Here is a 22,197-nt window from a genome sequence, read left to right on the forward strand (position 1 = left end):
CTTCTGGAGCTGTCCTTGTGTTACCTTTTGCATTGCTTCCCTGTGACCCTAAAGGGGTTCCCCAGCCTCTAATTTAGGCTGGGCTTTATAAACTGCAGACTGGTGCTGGCTGCCTGGGGCATAGGGCACATCGGGGTGGGAATACCAGTAAGGTCAGACCTGTCCTTGCCCTGGCATTAGTCAGGGCTGTCTGTGGCTACGCCCTTCCCACCCATCCCGATGGGCAGCAGCATCTCTTCTTATGGCCTTCTCCATCTGATCTGTCTGGGTCTGGTCCCGTTTTGTGCCTCTGCATGTCACCTGCTGTGGCCTTTCAGGGACAAGCTGTGGAGGCCTCAGTAGAAAGGAGGTAAAAAGGGCAGGTGAGTTCATGCCTCTGAATGAGGGAGGCCATCTCCAGGCTGGGGGCCACTGTATCGTTTGTGTGTGCCCAACAACCCAACCTCCTCCTGCCTGTGGAGGAGTGGACATGTGCCCTGGGACTTGGTCTGGCACCTCTAGGAGCAGCTATGGCATATATTGCCTTCTGGCTATGGTGGGAGGAGAAATGCTTACACACTTTCATCTTACTTTGGGCTGAGGGGTAAGAGGCAGAGTGCTGACCCTTCCCTTGCCCCTTGTTTTCTATTAAAGCTAGTCCAGTCCTTGTGTGAATATCAGTTATGGCAAACAGCCCCATCTGCCATCGGAATAGCATGCTTCCCCGTGGGGTCTGTGCAGCGTGGCCTCTCCTGCCTGAGTTAGTTCAGAGGGGCTGCTACTGCCTGTCATTCCTGCTGTGTGTGCAGTGACACATGTACCCACCTGGCAGGACAGCAGCAGGGGGCAGGTCACCCCTGCGTGCAGGGCAATATTCTGCTCCCTCCCTAACGCTCACATGTGAGGAGTCCCATAAGAGCAGTGAGGCCTCCCCAATGGCCTCCAGCCCTTGAGGACTCCTTTCTCGAGGTGGAGGCAAAGATGCCACCTGCCCTGGCATGTGTGTCCAGCTGAAGGCCACCTTGACACTCTGCTCTCAGGCAATCTCTGCAGGCTGGAGGTTTCTCCGGTGTTCAGGGCTGGGTTTGTGTAACTCCATGTTTCCTGGTTGCTGCAGCAGGCTCTGCTTTCTTCACCCCTTCCCTAATCAGAACACGCACAGGATGTATCTCATCTCAATAGGGTGTATTGCAGCTTCACGGCTTGCTCAACAAGGCCTGCCCTGTGCAAAAGCAAATATTACGCGTGCGGCTTCCCGTCTTTCAACATTAAGCTGGAGGCAGTGCTGACAACTGACAAAGACTGACCCCACTTGCTACTGAGATGCCACCCACAGAGAAGCAGCTACTTTCACATCGCCACTCGAGTTTACAAGGGCAACACCCAGGAACAGCAAATGCACAGTAGCGCTGACCCCTGAAGCAGTCACGTAGGTGTAGCTGCAAGAGAGGGAGACTTACATGACGAGTAACTCTGTGAAGTCAGTAAATCTGGAATCACAACGGGCGTGAAGTCAGTAAATCTGGAATCACAATGTACCTTCTGCTGAGAGACCGTCAGGTCCAGGGCTGGAGAATTCAGAGGTCTTATGAGAGCCCACACGCTGTTGAAATCACCAGCCATTCAGCAGAGAGGCAGACAGGAGCAGGGGTCTATAGAGTCCCAAAATACCACACAGTCCCCTCAAAGCAGGTGGAGTGATTCTGGCTGTATTATCTCTCACGATGGCTGAACAGGTTAAAGCAAAATCCAGTACTGAATTCTGAGAGATAGCAGTCCCGCAGCCCAGCTGAGGCTTTTCCTTCTAACAGCAGTGACAGCAAGTGCCAGGTCTGAGTGTCAGCCCTGGCATTTGTTATGCAATGATGCCAAACTCAGGTGTGGCACTACATGAGACACAATACTTTTAACCTCAGGCTCCAGCCCTACTCTTTGCCTTCAGTCTGGGACGATCCAGGATTCAGGATGTGCTAGGTCAAATTTATGGCGTGTTGTGGATATGACTTATCTGCTTCCTAGCATTTGAGAACTCTGTAGTGAAATCTCACTCAAATCAGTGGGAATCTCGCCACTAACTTCAACAGAGCCATGAGAGGGAGTAGCGCACCAGTCTCTGCTTGGAACGGATTACATGCATGTGCCTCAATTATAAGCTGTATCTGATCCATCTCACAGATATCAGTACAGAGCTTTGTGAAACAAAACAATGGAATGAGATAAGACAAGCAGGTAACGCTTGCATTATTTCTGACTCCTCCTGTGCTCCTGGTCCTATTGAGGGCAGTACTGTAATTAATTCTTAGAAATGACACTGCAACACAACGCAATGGGAATAGTGGAATTGTTATTGAGAATTAAAGTAGAGCTGCAAATTGGAATAGTGGAATTGTTATTGCGAATTACAAAAAGCAGAGCTGCAAAACGACACGAGGAGCCTTAAACACGTTTGTAGTAGAAAGAAGAAGGGCTGCGTGGCAAAGTAACCCCCGGGGACAGGAGGGGGCTGCGGATCCCGGACCGCTTCCACGCTGACGGCAGCTGCAGCCCCGACGCGCTGCTCTGCACCCCCCTCGCCCCTCGCCTCCAGCGCTCCTGCCCCGAGGCCGCGGCGGCGGGGCGGCCCCTCTCCCCGCAGGCCGGGGGCGAAGGTCCCCGAGCCGGCACCGCCGCCGATACCTGAAATGACCGCGGAGCTCCCCAGCATCGGGCCAGCCGCAGCGCGACCAGGCCGGGGGGGGGGGGGATCTCTCTCAGGGAGCTGCCGCCCGCAGCGGGTCTGGGCCGCTGACCGGGAGCGGCGGCGAGAGGGGGGGGCGGGAGTCGCTCCCGGAGGGCCCAGGCGCGGCTCCCAAGCCCGACCCACCGTAGGCGCCGCCGCCCTCCTTTCAGGCGGCCCGTGGTTCGCCCGGGCTCCACGGCCCGGCCGGACCGGACCCCACCGCGCCTGCGCGGCCGCCGTCCCTCCCCGCCGCCCTGTTTACTGTTTGGTTGCCAGGGGCGGCGGGGGCGCGTCAGGGACGTGACGTGACGTCCCACTCCCCGCGGAGAACGCTACGAGCCAACGCCATGACGCAAGCGCTTCCGGCCCTGACCATATATGGCTACAGCGGTGGCGCTCCTTCTTCCCGTCGGTTGGCGCGTGCGGCGCTGCGGCGGGAAGGTTCCAGAAGGGGAGGGGGTGGCGCAGCGCGCGAGGGCCCAGCCATTGGGGCCCAACGGCCGGCGTGCGGGGCGGGCGGGCGGGCGGCCGGCCGCGTCCTCACAGCCCGGGGCCACCGTGTCTTGTCCCCTGTGTGGGGAAGGCGTGAAGCTGGTGGCTGAGCTCCCTGTGGGTGGGCAAGGTGGTGTGAGCTCTGCTAGCCCTCCTCCAGCGCTCCTGTCCCCTTCCAGGGGGGTGGTTGAGGTGTCAGGAAAAGGTATGGTAGCCACCCTGGCTCCCTGCAGCACTGGGTGCTGAGTCCCAGGCGGGTGTGCACCAAACAGCTTGTAGCTGTTGCTGTCCTTAATTGGACTTCCCTAGCGTCGCCTCTCCTGGAAATTTCCATCATCAGCTCTTAGCTGGAAGAATTGACCTGTGACGGTGGAAAATCAAAGGTGGTACATTTCAACTTAAAAGCTGCTTGACTGAGGCAGGTTATTCTACCCCTGTGCTCTGGTGAGACCCCACCTGGAGTACTGTATGCAGCTTTGGAGCCCTCAGTACAAGAAGAACACGGACCTGTGTGGAGCGGGTCCAGAGGAGGGCCATGAAGATGATCAGAGGGCTGGAGCACCTCTCCTATGAAGATGGGGTGAGAGAGTTGTGATTGTTCAGCCTGGAGAAGAGAAGGCTTCGGGGAGACCTTACAGGGGCCTACAGGAAAGATATGGAGGGACTTGTAGTGAGAGGTAATGGCTTCAAACTGGAAAAGGGTGAAGAAATTCTTTACTGTGAGGATGGTGAGACATTGGAACAGGTTGCCCAGAGAAGCTGTGGATGTCCCATCCTTGGATGTGTTCAAGGCCAGGCTGGATGGGGCTTTGAGCAGCCTGGTCTAGTGGGAGGTGTCCCTGCCCATGGCAGGGGGGTTGGAACTAGATGATCTTTATGGTCCCTTCCAGCCTAAACCATTCTATCATTATATTTTTTTTAATGTTATCTCCATATGGAATTAGATGAACAAAAATAATTGCCCTTTTTTTAGTGCACTTGAAGTATCAGAGCTGCCCTGTGAAGCCTGACCTCAGTGTAGCTGGTGACCAGGCACCTGTATCCTTGAACACTTGTTCTGCCGGTTCTCTTGTCATTTGTTTTGTTGGTGCTCTGCCAGTAAATCTGACTCTTGCTTTCGGTCAAAATAGAACAGGAAGCCTGCCAAAAAAAGTTTTTGGAGCCAGTGGACAGTCAAAAATAAATGGGTTGTTCAGAGGAGATAAGGTTCTAGAAGAAAATTAAATCAGTATTTTGTTCTGTGCTCACTGTAGAGGAACTTGGGAAGATTCCTGTGCTTATACTCAATTTTGTGAAAGACTTATCAGAGGGTATGTCTCAAGCTGAAGTGTCTGTAGAAAAGGTTATGAAACAAATAGCTAAAATAAAAAGCGCTGAACAGTTGGACTGAATGATGTTCATCCAAGAGTTCTAAGAGAAGTCAAGATTAAAATAGCTGAGGTGCTTACTAATGGTTTGTGTAACATCTCATTTAGAAGCACTTTGATAACAGAGAACGGGAAGCTGGTTAATATGCCAATTAAAAAAAAAAAAGTGTCTAGAAGATTTCTGGAGAGCTGCTGAGCAATGAGCCTGTTATCTGTACCAGATAACTTAATGAAAGCAGTTTGAAAAGGCGAACTAGTGGGCACAGGGAGAAAATGGTGTACCAGAAGGGCTGGCAGGGCTTTTCTAAAGAGAAGTCCTGGCCTCACATGTTGTTTGGAGCCCTGTGAGGAACCAACAAAGCATGTGGACAGGAGAGATGCAGCTGATGTCATCTACTTGGGTTTCTAAAAAGCATTCAACAAAATCTGCCAGCAAAAGCTTCTGAAGAAACTGTGGAGTAAGAGGAGTAGTTTTCACTTGGGTAGATGATGTTGGGTTAAAAACAGGTTGCTGTAAGAGAGCAAAAATATCTTCTCAGTGAAAGGAGTCACTACGTGAAGTTCCACAAGGATCTGAATTGGAGCCTGCGGTCTGAGAGGAACTTCAGTAAAACTTCACAATACAAAGTGAGTAGGTGATGCAATTTGATATACATAAATGTAAAGTGTTTCAAACAGGAGATAAACAATCCTAACTTCAAATATCCAGGAATGGCCTAGAAGCTGATTTGTCACTTAGGAACAAGACCTTGGCATAATAATAGATCTGTGAAAAATCTCAGCTCAAGGCTTGGTAAATGAGTAAATCAAATACTAAGAGGTAATAAAGACGAGCTAGGCAACAAAGCAGAGAGCATCATTATGGCACCGTGTAAATCCATGGTGTGCCAGTGCTTTGAATGCTTTGTACAGTTCTGATCTTACCTTCAGGAGGACATAGAGCACTGTAATAGGTGCAGAGAAGTAAATAGGTGTTCTGAGGTGTGGAACAACTTCTGGGTGAGATACAGATGAATTCACTAGGACTCTTCAGCCTTACAGAGACGCAAGTGAGGGCAGGTTTCTTTCAACATAAGAATGATGTGTGTCAGATGAAACTTGGGGGACATGTGGGATAAACCCAAACATAACAAGGTTGCTCATTCCATATTGTTGTTACTTGTTGAAAACCTTGTTGCATGATTTTGGGGATGCTACAAGGTGGGAGGGGGCGGGAAGGGGGGTTGAGCTGAAAAGAAATCCAGAAAGCAAACAGAAGAAAAAGCCAATGAGGACTGTTAAATACAAAAATAACCCCTTTGGCTGTGGAAGTCTTGATTTTTGTAAATTTCTGGGACCTTGGGGAATACTGCGGGGAGGCAGCACTACACTCTGTCCTTTCAACCTTCTTCAGGTGGTTGCTGTGAGATAGTGTCAGAAGACTGTGGCTGATAGCAGAGAGGGGGAAAAGGTGTGCTTGATCTGATCGACTATGACTATTCCTATGTGGGTTTGTAAGTATTTATCTGAACTTTTTCTCTTATTCTGCGCTTCCTTATTGTAATGGTATTTGAAATTTGTTTAAATTACCATAAGATGTGATCTCATATGTCCGTGCTTCTCATCCGTTCAGATCTTTTGCTGATAAGGTTGTTCTTTGACGCTGCTTCCGGCAGGCTTTCCAGACATAGTAGGTAGGCTGGTGACCCGGTGAGGTGCTGAAGTGAAACTAACAACACTCATTCTTCTCATTTGGAAACAGCGGATGTCCACCAGGGACCTGGATATTATATCAACAGGATATCATGGGAAAACAAAAGAAGGTCATAACTAGCATGTGGACAAAGTATCTTTATTATTTCCAATTATGGAGCTCTTGTTCTGTTCCCCCTCCTGCATCTTTGGCCTGCAGAACAACAGATTTTCAGCTCCTCTTCACTGATTATATTTGAGCTCTGTTTTTATACAAATGTTTTGTAACTTGATCCTGTTGGCTAAAGACAACCAGCTGCAACATTAAAGGAGTCATTTTAATTCTGATTGCATTGCATCTTCCATTTGGTAAGGATTTAGTTCCTTTTAAATAGCTCATCTTAAATCTTTTCATGCTAGGGAATAAGGGAAGTGAATCTAACTCATAACACAGTATTTGTCTGGTTTTGTTTGCAAAACTAAATATTTGTTTTGAATAGGTAACAGTATTGTAAAGGCCATAAAATACAGTAGCGGTGTCAGTCCTAAAGCATATAATCTGAAATGCACAGGATTTAGGTATTACCAGGTTATTGGGGTTTTTAAGTAAAACATTATTTTGGCACTGCTCCGAAGTATAGTGGGTGCTTCAGTGTGAGAATGATGCAATTCCTGCTATGAAGTGTTTGAACTCTAATTGTAGGAGAAATGACAGTTGCTGGTAGCGCATGGTAGAAAGAAGGACAAGCTCTGTTACAGCATTTAAGCATGTGGTATGGCAATTGAATTAAAATAGTAACGTAACCTAATGATGATGTGTCACTAACCTCGAGGACACTAAGGAAGATAAACCAAAGTAATGTGCTGTCATTACATAAGAGTGGAGTGCAAAGCCAAGAATGGCGTTTTGGCACAGATAAGGATTTTACTCTGAGACTTTCAAAGAATTCAGCTCTTGACAGCTCAGGGCCTCCCATTTCCCCCCCCCCCCCTTTTTTTTTTTGTTCTTTTTCTGCTGTTTGTCAGCGAGTTCCAGGTGCCATAAGCCTGGCTATGTCTGTGTTGCTTTATCAAAGGGGGTACGTAGCAAGATTGAGCTTGCTTGAGGACTGCCGATTTTTCCACCCTGCTCTACTACACAGTAATAACTCTGGTCCCTGAAACAGTCTTGGCCTGTGTCAGCTAGCAGTCTCCCAAGATGGTGTGTGGGCATAGTTCAGAGGGTAGCGTGTGTCCGATGAGCAGTAGGCAAGACTATGTGAAACCGCGCTCCCCCTACTCTGCAGGGTCATCCAGCAATATCCTAGCAGGTTTCATCCTATCAAACACAACTCTGCTTTGGCATATGACAAGTTCTTTAGCTTCATGCTGTAAATCACCCCTCTAGGCTACAGCACAGCCCTCGTTTCGTCAATTCTGGATGTTTGACATAACACCCCTGAAGTAATACTTAGAGCTACGGAGGCACCACATGTAGTTCAGAGATGACCATGGCCAAGTGCTGCGTAGTATGGATGTGGTTAGTGTATGGCCTGGCCCTTCCACCACAGAATAGTTCCTGGCCCTGCTTCATTTGATATTGTAGATGCTGCCTGTGTCACCAATCTATAAACAAGCTCTGTCAGCTTAGAGGAGGATTTACCTCTCGCTGTAAGGGTTGTGTAAGGTGTTCAGTGCTCCCAAAGAAATCCTGATGACTGCAGTGTTTGGTAAAGTACCCCCAGATCATCTTAAATATTGGGTGGGATTTAAGGGAAACATGAATTAAAGCTTTTCACTGAAAGGTAGATATGTAACTGTAATTGGAGACAAATACAGTGAAATAACACACAAGAAACATGTTACTCTGTCTGGTTGTTTATCTCCAAGATCATAGAATCATAGAATGGTTTGGGTTGGAAGGGACCTTAAAGATCATCTAGTTCCAACCCCCCTGCCATGGGCAGGGACACCTCCCACTACATCAGGTTGCTCAGAGCCTCATCCAGCCTGGCCTTAAAAACTTCCAGGGATGGGACTTCCACCACCTCACTGCCAGTGTCTCACCACCCTCATGGTGAAGAACTTCTTCCTAATGTCCAGTTCAGTCGGCAGGCTGAGCTGAGGGGCATGGCAAGCTGATGGAATGGTTTCCACAGCTTTTAGAACCGTGGAATGATACTCATACAAGGTAATTCCCCCAGAAAGGAATGTTCCTGATTAGGAACACTTGTTTGAGAAAAGTTTAATGTATACTCTACATAATTCTCCATTCCTAGGGACCCTACTGAGGGCAAATGCTTCACTGGGTATGGATCCTGGCTTTTAGTTCCAGCACATTTAGTGAAGACCTGAACTTGTAATCACCTTTCTTATGAAGCTCATTTTGTTGTAGCTTTAGTTCTTGTTCTAGAAGGGTACAAGACTCTTGCTTGTTACACCAGAGCAGGATTAACATGGCTTCTTGATAAACCTGTCATATAATGTAAACATAAGTAATGTTTTCCAAGAATTGAAATGTTTAAATTTTTTCCATAGTTTTTAGACCCTATAGTTTGAGAAACATTTTACTGCGTGAGTATTTTCATGCCAAAAATAAATGCAGCTTCCTTGATGATTCCTTATAGAGAGTAGACATTAACATGACAGTTCGGGAGTCGGCGATGCCTGTGTGTTTCTGATCAAAGTGCCAACCAGTTCCATTTGCTGTATATATGGAGTTGATTATAATACCATGCAGTCAAACCCCAGCAAAATCTCCTTTTTCCAAACCACTTTATGACCAAAGTCTGCATTATTTTTCCCCTCCGTGCTGTGTTGTCACTTGCTGTTGTAATATCAGACATTGGCTGCTGCTAAAGGCCTGAACTGTTGCGTGCATGTGAGAATGATTATCACAGCTAATTTAAGGCACGTGTAGTTGCACAGGGAATGACCTCACAGCTTCCAGTCTTGTCATAAATATAGCTTAATTACTGGATATTGCATGACAGATTGTGCCCTGCAGGTGATCAGGCACAGAATGTGGTAAAGACCAGCTCTGACTCTTAACCAAAGGTTTGTATTTCCTTTCAAGATACATCATGCACTGAAATAATCATCTGTGTTTATGAGGACAAAGTATTTATTATATAATGATTTTCACCTGAGGGTCTCAGAGCTCCTTATGGGCACTAATGATTGAAGTGTTCTGTTCTAGTCTGCAGCTTACCATGAGCCGTTCAGAGCAGCATCTGAGTACTTTCCCATTAACCTCAAATGTGACTAATACGCAAACGTGTGGTTTGTTCCCCTCTCGTCTCCCCGGCAGATTCTGTGATGCAGTGTGTTTGTGTTACTGGTGAAAGCAGCATAACTTGCAGTCTGGAGGGGCCTTAGTCTCTAGGGAACTCATTCTCCAAATTTGGACAGGTCCTTGGAAAATGGGATCTCTTGAGTGGGCAAGCATTACATTATTGCAGAGTCATCTTGTGCCAGAGGGTCAAGAGTTGTTGCTACAGTCTATCTTTGTGTTTCAGGAGACCATTTTTTTGATGTGCTGGTGCCAGGCCACTGAGTGCCTTGAAGGTGTCAACCTTGGCTTTTCACCGACTCAATTACCTGTCCCCAAGAACCATATGAAGCAGGTGAAGAGTGTGATCCTATCTTAATAACCAGATAAATTGAGGCACTGAAACTACATTTTCAGAATAGCTTAAGTCAGTCTACATGTGTGGTCCTGCTATCTTCTCAGCTCCCATTCATGTGTCTCTATTTCCTTCCTGGCTTCCACACAGTTACTTGTCTGACCTTGCAATGAAATGGTTCAGGAAGTTATAGTGGCACAACAAATGTATTTATGTGGGAGGGTTAAGTTCCAGCTGATCTGAGTCCCTGACCAAAGTTACTGCAGGATCAGTCAAATGCTAATACCAGAGCAATGGAAGAGGCAGACCTTGTAGCTGACAGAGCTGTATAAACTTCTGTGGAACAGCATATTGAGGGTGTAAGTGATTTGCCTAAATTCAGTTTGGAATACTGACTCTTCTGACTGTGCTAAAATCCTAATGTTTTACCATGAAGGTCGTCAAACACTGGAACAGGTTGCCCAGAGAGGTTGTGGAACCTCTAGCCTTGAAAGTTGTCAACACTTGACTGGCTGAGGCCCTGAACAGCCTGCTCTAAGTGGCCCTGCTTTGAGCAGGGTTGGGCCAGGTGGCTTCCAGAGACCCCTTCCAACCTGCATGATGCATCGAGTCTATGATTGGTGGGATGGGTTGAATCCAGGAGAGTAGAGGAGTAATGCACTGGTGGTGTGTGTGGAAGCAGCTGAGTGGTAACACACAGGGTTTGTGGCAAGCAACTACTCCAGATGTATGAAATGTCTCTATGTATATGTATGAGCATCTCTAAGATCTGGATGACGTGCTCTGACAGATGTAACTAGCAGTTTAAAATACCCTCTTTGCTGTCTGTAGTGGGTTGCTAGCTCTCCCAGGTGACAAAAAGGAGGCTGTGCGTAGCTTCCCCCATCCCCAGTGCTGTTAGCTAACCAAGCGACTGAGGAAAGGGGCTTGTGCAGAGCTCCCCAATGCCCAGTGACAAAGGCCGAAGCTCCCATTCCTTTCTGCCTCTGCTGGAACGGGTGTTTTAACCCAGGTCAGGAGAGAAGGGTGGAGAGACTGGCATGGGAATGCCTGAAACCACCCCAGCCGGTTGCATCAATGCATGAGCCAGACCCCTGAGGCAGCGCTTTTAGACTCAGCCACCTCTAAACCCAGGTCTTTGGGGTCCCAAGACTTCCATTCGCTGGGGTTTCTTTCTCCCATGTCTGATTTTCCATATGCATCATCGGTGGATAAAGTGCTGTAGCTTAAACCAATATGCCATAGTTTTTACTGGAACTGACAAAAGTGTGCAAATGTCTTTGTGGCCTTGGTGTTCAATTTCATGATGGATGGGAGCACAATCCTGAGCTGTAGCAAAGCTGTCTGGTAAAATGGCTGCCCATGTCTCCTGGGTTCTTGCAGTCCTCTGCTGGTCCTGTGTCAGTGGGAGAGTTTTGGTGCACTATTTCATCATCCCAGTGCCTGGAGTCATGTGGTTATGTAAGAATTTAAATTTCGGTTTTTGTTAAGCATGTGTTTAGATCTCAAGATCAAGGAGGAGAGTTGGGCAATATGAACCCTGTAGCCCCAGATGCTTGAAGCAACAAGCAACGTTCAACGCTTACAGCAACAATATCGAGCCGATCTCAGGAGTTACTGGGGATGTGGCTCACGGGCTGGCACCAGTGGGTGCAGCCGGCTGGGCAGCCCCCTCCACCTGGCTCCCCGGCTGAAGAAATTCCCCCAGTCTCTCTGTGCCTCGGCCGGATCCCCCCACAAGTCCCCTCCTGAGAGCCCCGCTCCCGGCCAGGGCTCCTCCAGCCGTGCTCTGTCCCTGCCCGGTAAGAGCATCCCGCAGTGCCCTCTGATGGCCGGTGGCTGGCCGGGTCCCTGGCCTGCTTCCCTGGGCTGGGCACTCGTAACTGCAGCCCTGGGCGGTCCTGGCATGTTTTTACAGCCTTGCAGGAATGCTGCTGGTCTGGTGGGTAAGTCTTCATTCCTCGCCTTTCACTGCTCCCTGCTGGTCTCCAGGAAGCTGAGCACTGGGGGAGAAAAGCAGAAGCGAGGAGTTTAGTTGAGGAGTGTTGAATGAAGATGCTCTGACTCCAGAGGTCATTACTCCAGCCCCCGGCTCAAACCAGATTGAACAAGAGTGTGTTGCTCACTGCTTTGTCCAGTTGGATTTTGAATGTTACTGGGAATGGAGGTTCCGCAGCCTTGGATAACTTGGTCCAGTGTTTGAGCACCCTCATGGTAAAAAATCAGGATCTTGGGGACATGCTTTGAAGAGTTCCCCTGCTGTGTTCCCAAACTTTTTACAAATTCCAAACACTTTTTCAGTAAAGTGGCTCCTCAGGCAGGTGGCACCCTGTACTGTTGCATACAGTTATTCTCTCCAAGGCGGGTGATTTTGCATTTGATTTATTTTTTTTTTTTTTTAACTTCATGATGTTCCTATCGGCCGTTTGTCCACCCTATTGGGATTCCCGTAAGTAGTAGCCCTACTTGCTAAGTATATCAACTACTACCCCTGATTTGGTATTGTGTGTGGTCATATGCTTTGTCACATCATTCAGGGTTTTAATAAAGGCATCACAGAGTATTGGCCCTTGGTATTGACCCTTCAGAGATGCTGCTTAACTCCACTGCCTGTAAGTTGCACTTTGTAACTGCTGATCAGCTTTGAGCTTGGTGGTCTAGCCAGTTTCCAACCAGCCTCATTATTCATGTACCCAGTGGCTGTCTCACTAACTTGGCTATAAGAATCCTAGAGAAGATGGCATTCTGAGCCTCGCTGAAGTCAGTCTAAATTATGGGCTCAATCAGAACCAAAGGGCTGATGTTCCATCCCCAGTGCAGCAGCCTGCTTTGCCAGCTGCCCCAGGCAGACCCTCCAGTCCTCTCCACAAAACCTCTAGCGCAGTCACTCACCTGATCCCATCTCCCACCTGCACTGATACTGCTCTCAGGCTGCCCTCCTCGCTTTTGCCCATCTGCTTTGCAATGATTGCTGAGCCTCACAAGGGTGCTTCCTGGGGAAGGACCAGGTAGGCAGGTCGACTTTTCATGGAACGGACAGGTTGTTGATACATGGTCAGACTTGCTGTCAGAATCCTTTGCCTTGCTGCGTATCTGCTGCGCAGTCTGATAATTGAAATACCTTTTGATGAAATCTTGTTCTTAATCCTCTCAAATATGTACGTGTGCTGATATTGAGTCTAGTTTACCTAATGAAGCTTTGGATAGAGTGGTCTGTTCCTGTAAACACCATGCAGACCAGGGGCCTGGCAACCTCTTATCAGATTTTGCCCTAGGTAATAGTAAAAAGTCTGAGAGAGACTGTGGGACTGGGATCTGGCACTTGTGAAAAGTGCTGAAGACTAAAGCACAGCACAACAAGGAGCTTGGACTCCCACAGGCTATGCCAGCCGGGGAAGAGCTTTGCTTTTGTTTATTTTACGAAGTCTGTTTTTTGACTCTTTGAACTGTATTCTGCAGGAAGGACTCGGTCAGATCTTGGGCTGAGCTTGTCTCGGGTCAGTGACAGAGCCCAATACTGAACAGTCAGCAGAGGCCACGTCCTTGAAGGAACGTGTTGCTGTAATTATTGTGCTGGCAGAGGGTGTTCAGGTGCCGCTGGCGCTGAAGGGCTCTTTGGATATAGAGGAGGCTCTAGAGCTTGTTGGATTCAGACATTGCGCTGTGTATAAGTTGAGGCTGATTTCTAAAGTAAATAAAAAGGTAGGAAAATACAGCCCTAGTGGAAAGTACCTCAGAACTTTCTGCACTGCTACTAAATTACTTATGTCTTTGCTGCAAAATGGGTAGCAAGAAAAAATCCCTGTCCACATATGGCTTATGATATTTATTTCTGATCTTTTGAAGTCAGAACAGAAACCCCTGTGTGATGAGAAGGGAAGCTGGGAGTAAGACTTGGATAAGAGTTTGGGTAAAGTGTACAGTAGAGCTTCCTGCTCTGTGAACAGCAGCATTGCAACTGGTTCTTCAAAAGCTAGCTAGTCTTTACTCCTTGCACAGTGAAGGAGGGAAGGCAAGTTAGAAGTCTTCTGAACCCAGCACTGATCAGTTGCTGCTGCTTCTATCTCTGATGGCTAGGACTTTTACATGGTTGAAGAGTGGGCAGGGGACAGATGTTGAGGACAACTTGGAAATGGCTGTGGAGTGCTGAGGAGGTAAGGCACCCTGAGGCAGCAGTGTTGCAGACATGCCGGGTGCAGCATTCGAAGGGCAGCTTCCTGAGCCCGTAAAGGTCTGTCCAAACCCACATGGCCACTGTGTGATAGGTGCTGCAGTGTTTTTTTGGGTCTACAATGTCTGAGCATTTCCAGAAACACGGAATCATGGAATCTTCAGAGTTGGAAGGGACCTCTAGAGATCATCTAGTCCAACTCCCCTGCTAAAGCAGGATTGCCTAAAGCACATCCCTCAGGACTGCATCCAGGCGGGTCTTGAAAATCTCCAGAGAAGGGGACTCCACAACCTCCCTGGGCAGCCTGCTCCAGTGCTCTGTCACCCTCACTGTAAAGAAGTTTTTCCGTGTATTTGAACGGAACTTCCTATGTTCTAGCTTGTGCCCATTGCCCCTTGTCCTGTCACTGGGAACCATTGAAAAGAGCCTGGCTCCGTCCTCCTTAAACCCACCCTTTAGATACTTGTAAACATTAATCAGGTCCCCCCTCATCCTTCTCTTCTCCAGGCTAAAGAGTCCCATCTCTTTCAGCCTTTCCTCACAAGGGAGGTGCTCCAGTCCCATAATCATCTTGGTTGCCCTTCGCTGGACTCGCTCCAGTAGTTCCCTGTCCCTCTTGAACTGGGGAGCCCAAAACTGGACACAGTACTCCAGTTGTGGCCTCACCAGTGCAGAGTAGAGGGGGAGAATGACCTCCCTCGACCTACTGGCCACAGTCTTCCCTATGCAGCCCAGGATGCCATTGGCCTTCTTGGCGACAAGGGCACACTGCAGGCTCATGGATAATTTGCTGTCTACCAGGACCCCCAGGTCCTTCTCTCATGCTTAGTTTTTATTTCCTTGCTCTCATCAAAGAAGCATCTGTAGGTTTAAACTAATCTGATCTCTTGACTTTCCTTTTACCTAACTGTTTACTCTGTCCAGCTGCTCACCATGCCAGATCAGAGAACCAGCCCTGGGTGGTTTGAGATACATTCTCTTTGTTGCACTTGCTTGGGTTAATTGGTCATTCGTGCCCACTCTCCAGAGTGGCCCATGGAGGTCTCTCTTCAAAAACAACATAACTAATTTCTTGATTTTCTTTTCTCGCTGCGGACCATCTTTCTTCACCCCTACCTGCTGACATTCAGCATGTTGGAAGCAGAGCGGTGGGAGCCCTGGTCATTGCAGTCAGCTGTGCAACAGAAATGGCCACCGTTGTGCTTGTAATGGTGGTTAATTACCTGTGTTTGAAAGGAAGCAGTTTGTTAGCAGTTATGCAGCTACAGAGTCCTGCCTGCCTTACATGCCCTGCTCTGTTCTCAAGACCTTCAGAATAAAAATGGAGACATAGTGAAATGCACAGTCAGTACCAAACACTGTCTCTCGTTTTGTTGATGCTGGGACCAGGGGCATTTTGCTGTGCTGAGTTTCCTTGTGGGTGAAGAGTGTTAGTCCCAGTCCTCTCCTGAGGACTGTCAAGCAATTCCCCGTCATTGGAATTGCAGAGCTGTAGATGGTATCTGCAGAATTATCCCAATGATGCAGAAGGAGCGGGCTTTGGTGAGGACTTCTAATAGCTGCAGTACCTGAGGAGCGTCCTCCTTTTGCCGAGCTTGACGTTGAGGTCCTTCTGCTCCTGCTAATGGTCTCTGCCCAAATCCCTCGGTACATGAGCTAGCTCCTGTCGAAGCTGGAGAGGCTGGATGAGTCCAGCCAGGTGTTTGGCTAATGCTTCACAAGAAACAAGTTTTTTGTTTGCTTCCCTCTAGACTGCAATCCTTCTGCTGACAGGCAAGATGTTAAAATAAAGGCTGCATGGCCCTTATTGACTCTACACAAGGCTTTTCTTTTTTGCCTTTTTTTTTTTCCAGTGGAAGCCTTACACGCAAAGTCTTGCACTGTGCCTTTCAACTCGGGCTCTGGATCAAGTCTTGCAAAGATTGGGTGCAGCTGCAAGACTGCCGGAGGGGTTTTTATCCTCACATCAGATGTAGCTGGGGCAAAAAAAAAAATAAAAGGGGTAAATCACAGCGCCAGCAACTTTCTTGGCGTCTCTGGGATTGTGGCTCCTCCTGCCCCTCCGGCCTTCAGAAATGTACTCGGCAGAGCTGCCCGCATAGAAAAACAAATGCATCCCAAACCAAAACAAACAGAGTTGGGTGTTGGTAGTGAATGGGCCAACACTGTGTGCTGGCGTCATCTCTGCCCGCTGCCAGCACGTTGTCATAGGAACAGCTGGATTATTTTACAATCCAGCTGTGGAGCCAATTCTCCAAAGGAGTAGCCTGGAGGGAGGAGAGAGGGGCGGGCAGAAGGGAGCACTGCTGCATTTTCTGGTAACTGGAGGGAGGAAGAGTGTTAATGGAGAGAGGGAGGGAAGGATTACCAGTGGGTGCCATCTATCATAGCCTGAAACCGCAACCAGTCATTTCCAGATAACTGACTCTCTGCTGTTAGCTGCGTCTGGGAATTACAAGCCGCCCTGTGGGAGAGGCCAGAGGGGGGGCGGTGAGGAAAAAAAGGCAAATCTTCTTTTTGTGTGGAGGCTGATAAGGTGTGTATCACAGCATGTTGTCCAGCAGTGACTGTGGCTTGCCAGCTGGGGGGAGCGCTGTGCACCTGTATAGGGCCCCACCACCCGAGAACATTGGAGCTGATCAAGTAATGGGTGTTAGCTCACCAGGAAAAAGTTTCATCACCGTTTCCCTTGCCCTCTCCGAAACAGTTTTAGCCCTGTTTCCTTTCTGGAAGCATTTTGGATCCTGTTTTGAGGCTGCAGAGCATTGATGATATTGTAGGTGCCTAAGCAGAGGGTTAGTCTTTGTGCTGATGAAGGCTGTTGTACCAAAATGAACACCCTTGGTCCAATGGCAGGATGTTTGCTCTTCAAATGAGCTCTGGGCCTCGTGGTTTAGCAAGTTACACTGGTATTGTTGTTGATGTACCCTGCAATGAAGATTTGGTGACAAAAGCAAAGAGCCTGCAGTGGGTTGTGAGAACAAAAGCAGCGCCTTTGGCCTGATACAGCTGGGGCTGCGGGAGAGTTGCTCTGCTAGAAGGGGAACCCGGGCAGAAGGAAGGTGTCCTGCCCGGGGGAGCGCTGCTGGGAAGCGAGCTGCGGCGGAGCGGCTCGGCTGGAGGTGTTGGCGTGAGCACCCTGCTGCTGCGCCCTGTCCGGGACGCGGTTCCACTCGCGGTCTGTGAAATGAGACACGCACACACACGCATCCCCTCTCCTCTTTTAGCCCGTTTTCGTGTGAGCAGTGGCGCCACGGAGCCCCGGCGGGCGGTGGTGAGGGCGGCGGGCTCTGCCGCCGCGGTCCCCGGTGGCGGGTGCGAGACGCGGCCGGCAGAGGGCGCCCCCAGTCGGCCCCGCGCCCTCCCGGGCGGCTCCACCGCCCCTTGCCTCTGCCGCAGGGCTAGTCCAGCTCCGCCTTGGCGAGCGGCTCGAGGGGGCACTCGGGGTGGCGGCGTGGCCCGGGCTCCTGAGGCTAGAGCTCCTCCAGGGCATCGGCGCCGCGGGTGCTGGGGTGGAGAGAGCCAGCCGCCCCCGGCCACTGCGCTCACCTTACCCGGGGAAAAACAGGGGATGGCAGGCAGGCAGGTAGCCTGGCTCTACAGAAATTGTCCTTATATCAGTCACAGAGAGGGACATCCAGGCAAGGATCATGGGTTGACTGCCAGGATAGATGAATTAACCTGCTGTAGAAACCATGGTCTTCCTTCCCCCTTGCCAAGTCATCTGGCTGTGCTGATAGTCCTGGCTGGCTCTGGAGACCCCTTCTCACATGCAGTCTTTGCCAGGGCTAGAAGGACAAGTCCAATTTTATTGCTTGATTTTGAAGTGATGAGTGTGTGACAGATAAGAACCACAGAACACCAGGGAGCTTGTGAGACTCTGGCATCGTGATTTTGCCCTTTGTTGGAGTTCAGAAAAGATACTGAGCCATTTTCCATACTTGGCGTTTTTGTTTATCTCATGTATGGATTCAAGCTGTGTGTACAGACTAGGGCCCAGGGCAGATTTCAAAGGGGGGTGTGTGTATCTGTCCTGTACCTTACTGGTTCTTAACAGTTTAATACAATACAAGTCGGAGTTGCAAAGGAATATTCTAGGCACTGCAGTACCTTCTTTCATCTCTCCTGCTCTCTCCATTTTTCTGGCTTCTCCCAGTGATCTCTGTTGACCCTGCTAGTGAAGACTTGCAGCCCCCTTTAAGGGGGCAGTCAGCAGAGCTTTGAGTATTCACATCCATCCTTGCTTTCAGCATGTGGGCTTTACCAGCGCATCTCCAAACTTGTGAGAGAAGCTCCAGTGGGCACTGGCAGCTTTAAATTATTTGCAAGATTTGGACTCACTAGTAAAGACACCTGTTTAAAAAAATGACTTCTGGGCTTTTTTAGTAGTGCAGTTGTGGACCTGGACCCTGTTCTGGAGGAGTTATTTAAAGATAAAAATAGCACTGGAGAAGAAGTCAAAGTTTTGCCCGTAAAACTTACAAGAAAATTCTTTGCCTGGCATCTAAATTGCCACTCCTGTTATTTCCACATTTGTGAGGAGTACAGAGATTCCTCTTTTTTCTTTGTATTTTTGGTCTCTACTGCTTTGGGGACATGTTTGAGGAGGCAAGCTGCAGGCAGTGACTAATGAAGTGTCTCAGATGTCTTTCCATGATGAGACAGCCACCGGTGTGGAAAATACTGCACTTTTTCTGGGGGGAATTTTGTCTCTTGCTCTCTGCTATAGGGAACCCACTTTCTTGTTCTTCTTTAGTTTAGCCTTCAGCAGAGGAGGAAGATTTAGGGAGTTTTCAGGCAACTCAGCAGGACTGTTTTTCTAGAGCTTCAGCAGATTCTCACCACTGTGATGTTCAGGTTAGACTTGCTTCCAGCTTATCCCCAGTCTTAGCTGTTACAAATTTACCTGGACTCATCTCCCCATGCAGCCCATCACCCTGATGCTGCTCCATCAGTTGATAAGACCTGCCAACCCTACCTACTGCTGTTGCGAGTAACCTGTAGAGCCAAGTGTTTTGGCCAGAGCTGTGTTGCCGGGCAATGCAGTGAAGCAATAGCAGTGGTAGCCCCCAGCATGCTGATGCCTGGGATGTGCAGGCAGGTGGCTGTTGCCAGTGCATGGATCAGCTCTTGTGATGTGTGCAATGAGACCAGCAATTGCTGGGTCCCTGGATTTTGCGTCTATGCAATGTAGGATCTCTGGTTCCTTGTGATACAGCTGTATGGGGCTTATATTCTTCAAAATGTTGGTGTTGATTGGTAACAGGATTGCCCATCATCTGAAGATGAGACATGGAAGCTGCGGCAGAATGTGGGAAGGAAGCAGAGAGAAGAGAAAATGAAATTCATACAGGGTAATTGCAGGAGGGCAGGGGAGATGTGACTTTTATGGGGTGTACACCCCCTTGCTGTGGGTTCAGGGAGGAGCAGGTAGCTGAGGACATTATTGTGCTGATCCTCTTTGGCACTTTGAGGGTGCCATGTGGTAGCTGGAGCCCAGCTCTGCTTCAGGGGTTCCCCAGCAATGTGTCCCTAGCAAGGTGTACCCAAGACCCTGGCAAGTGACCCAGGGCTCAGCACCCAGGCTGCTGTGCCGCTGCTCCTGCCAGTGGGGGTGGTGATGCTGAGGCTGGGAACATGCAGCAGAGTTAGAGTGCACTGCTGCCCAGCTCCTCCTGCCTTTCAGATTCTGCGTTTTCTTGGGTGGTACTGTGTGAGGCACTTGTGGCCAGTGATGGATCTGGGCCTCCTGTGCTTTGTGCTGCATCCCCAGAAAATAAGCAGTCTAGCCTCCTCTGGACCATTGCTTAGCTTCACTTTCAGACAGAACTGCCCATGCAAAAAGGAGCTGCAGGCACTTCAGTGCATCGTTTATCCATGTTTTTGCCAAACTCCTGTATTTGAGAGTGTCCTGTAAGGAGTCTGAATGCTTTTCCTAGAAAAGGATGGTTTACAGACAGTCCTTTGGAGACTCTGAATGTGATCGTTATCTTGAATTCCAACTGTCAGATAGGAGTGGTGTTGCTGGGTCCTGGCATTTGGTGCCCTTCCAAGTGTTAGGTATACTAGTAAGGCATTACAAAATAATTTTGTAACATGTCGGAGTTGATTCCTCTTCCTCTGATTGCAAGAGCTCTTTTGCTTGCAAGCTTTTCAGTCTCATAAGCTAGGTATCAGTTCTAAATGTTTTTTGGAAGGAAATATCATCAGGGCAGCTTTGGCCCTCCAGTGTAGGCTTTGGCTAGTAGCAAACTTAATGGAATCACTTGATGGTAAAAAATAAAGATCAAGTGAAGACCTTCTCCAGAAAACCAAATGTGCCTTCGCTTGTCATGCTTATAACCTTGTTATTGCAGCCATGAAATCCTGCAAAGGAGAAGGACTTAAAAGTATGGACAAATGTGAAACTAATTAGCTTGGTGTCATTGTCCAAGCTGAAAGAAGTGCTGAAAGAAAATAAACATTCACAGTGAAACACAGCATGGATCTAAACAAATTCTTTCAGCTTTAGTAATAATCTGTAGTGCTTTCCTACTAAATGAATGACTGGAAAAAATTTTATTTTAAAGCTGGGGTTGTACTCTGACACCATCACTGCCAAGTCTGTGTGGTACAGCATGGACCCGCTTTTACGAAGGGCTTTTGCCACAGAGTCTGGGCCAGACTCTTCCTCTCTCTGCTATCAAAGTGTTTCTTTGTGCAGGCAATCATGTGTCAACTAAGCATGCAGCTGCACGCACAGTTTTTCCTTTTGCTTTGGACTCCTGCCTTTTAGAGATCAGGCCGTGAGTGATTATGGTTTTTTAATTTGCTTTGCAACTAGTATGATCCCTGAGAGTGCCTTCATTTCCAGAAGAAGCTGGTCAATGGATTTGTCTTTAGATAAAGGTTTTTCTGTACTCTGCCCTGAGTGGATCTTGTTGGCTGCAGCAAGGATTGTAGCTGCAGTTATGTCTGCTGCGAAATTCCCAAGATTCCCATCACCACCCTCGTTTAAACATCCCCCAGCCCTGCTATAAACAAGTGAGAGACACTCACCCTGCACCCTGGCTGGGAGCCAAGGATATCGGGCGCTCTGGCTGGAGACAGAAGAGGAGCACAGAAAATAGTGTCAAGTCATGAATCATCTCAGTGGGGATCGACAGCCACCATCAACAAAACCAGACAAACCTGGGGCTCACTGCTTAATAAGCAGTTTATTTCTGGTCAAAGTTACAATGTGCAGGCGAACTGGAAAGGCAGCAAAGCACTGCTGGCAAGCAGTTGCCTGCGCTCCCTGCATGCAGGGCACCTCCTCACCATGCCCTGTTGCAGCAAGATACCTGTAGGGCTGTGGATGTAGTGTATGGGCCTCTCATCTGTTTCTGGCCCGTTTCCTAAGGTGACAAAGCCTATGTAATCATGGTGCTTACCGTGGGGCCCTTCTGGCTACTTTTGAACATGCTGGACAGTTTCATCCAAATTTGAGAGAAGAATAGAAATTTCCAAGATTGTTACATTTCTACAGGTTTTGTGACGCTCTACAGGTGGACAGAAAAATCAGGCCAGTTCAGTACTGTGCCACGGGAGAGGCGTGGAGGGTGCAGCGGGTGTGGACCCTGGTCTGGCAGCTGTGACCCATGTATGCAGAGTGTGCATGTTGGTATGACACACATACACCAGGACTGGCCAGAGCAGGGGATGGGAAGAGATGTGAAGAGAAAGCCAGGATTAATGCAGTGCGGGAGAGGCGTACAAAGGCAAAGGACACCAAAGTGGAAACTGGCTCACCAGCTGTCTTCTTTTGTTCCAAGGCCCTTATCCATACCGGCTTGTGCCTCTTAATTCTGGAAAGAAATCTAGACACTCTGTGCTTATGAGTGAAGATTCAGATACACCTCCATAGCTTCATGCACTGAGTGTGAGACTCACTTGGTTGGCTGCATCCTAAGCTCCTCTTTAACCAGGTTTGAAGCTTGAAAATGGTGCCTCCATCCTGAGGGACTTTGGGGGGGATTTAGGTACAGCCCACCAGCTCTGGACAAGTTTCCAAGGTGGCATGCCTTCTTTTCTTGGGAAGTCCTCGCTGCCTAGTCTATATATGCTGTCCCCTTGGCTCAGGTCTATGGGACAGCAAAGACTAGGGGGGTGCTACATGGTAGGTGAAGTTTTTCTTGGGTACTGTCTATGGAGAAAGTTCATGGGCCCACAGCC

At 48.8% G+C, this 22,197-nt stretch overlaps 1 protein-coding gene across 2 annotated transcripts in view; it reads left to right on the plus strand.

The window, feature by feature from the left end:
• The first annotated feature begins 3,300 nt into the window (after window positions 1-3,300).
• JDP2 (Jun dimerization protein 2) overlaps window positions 3,301-22,197 on the plus strand; it is a 57,338-nt gene continuing 38,441 nt past the window's right edge. Inside the window, exons 1-3 of one of the 2 annotated variants that reach the window (XM_074585296.1) lie at window positions 3,301-3,867; window positions 5,097-5,184; window positions 5,951-6,007. The gene's annotated coding sequence lies outside the window, so the exon portion shown is untranslated. The remainder of the gene's footprint in view (window positions 3,868-5,096; window positions 5,185-5,950; window positions 6,008-22,197) is intronic. The other variant, XM_074585297.1, reaches the window with a different exon arrangement.

The sequence above is a fragment of the Larus michahellis genome, chromosome 4 (assembly GCF_964199755.1).
Source record: "Larus michahellis chromosome 4, bLarMic1.1, whole genome shotgun sequence".
In the NCBI taxonomy this organism is placed as follows: domain Eukaryota; kingdom Metazoa; phylum Chordata; class Aves; order Charadriiformes; family Laridae; genus Larus; species Larus michahellis.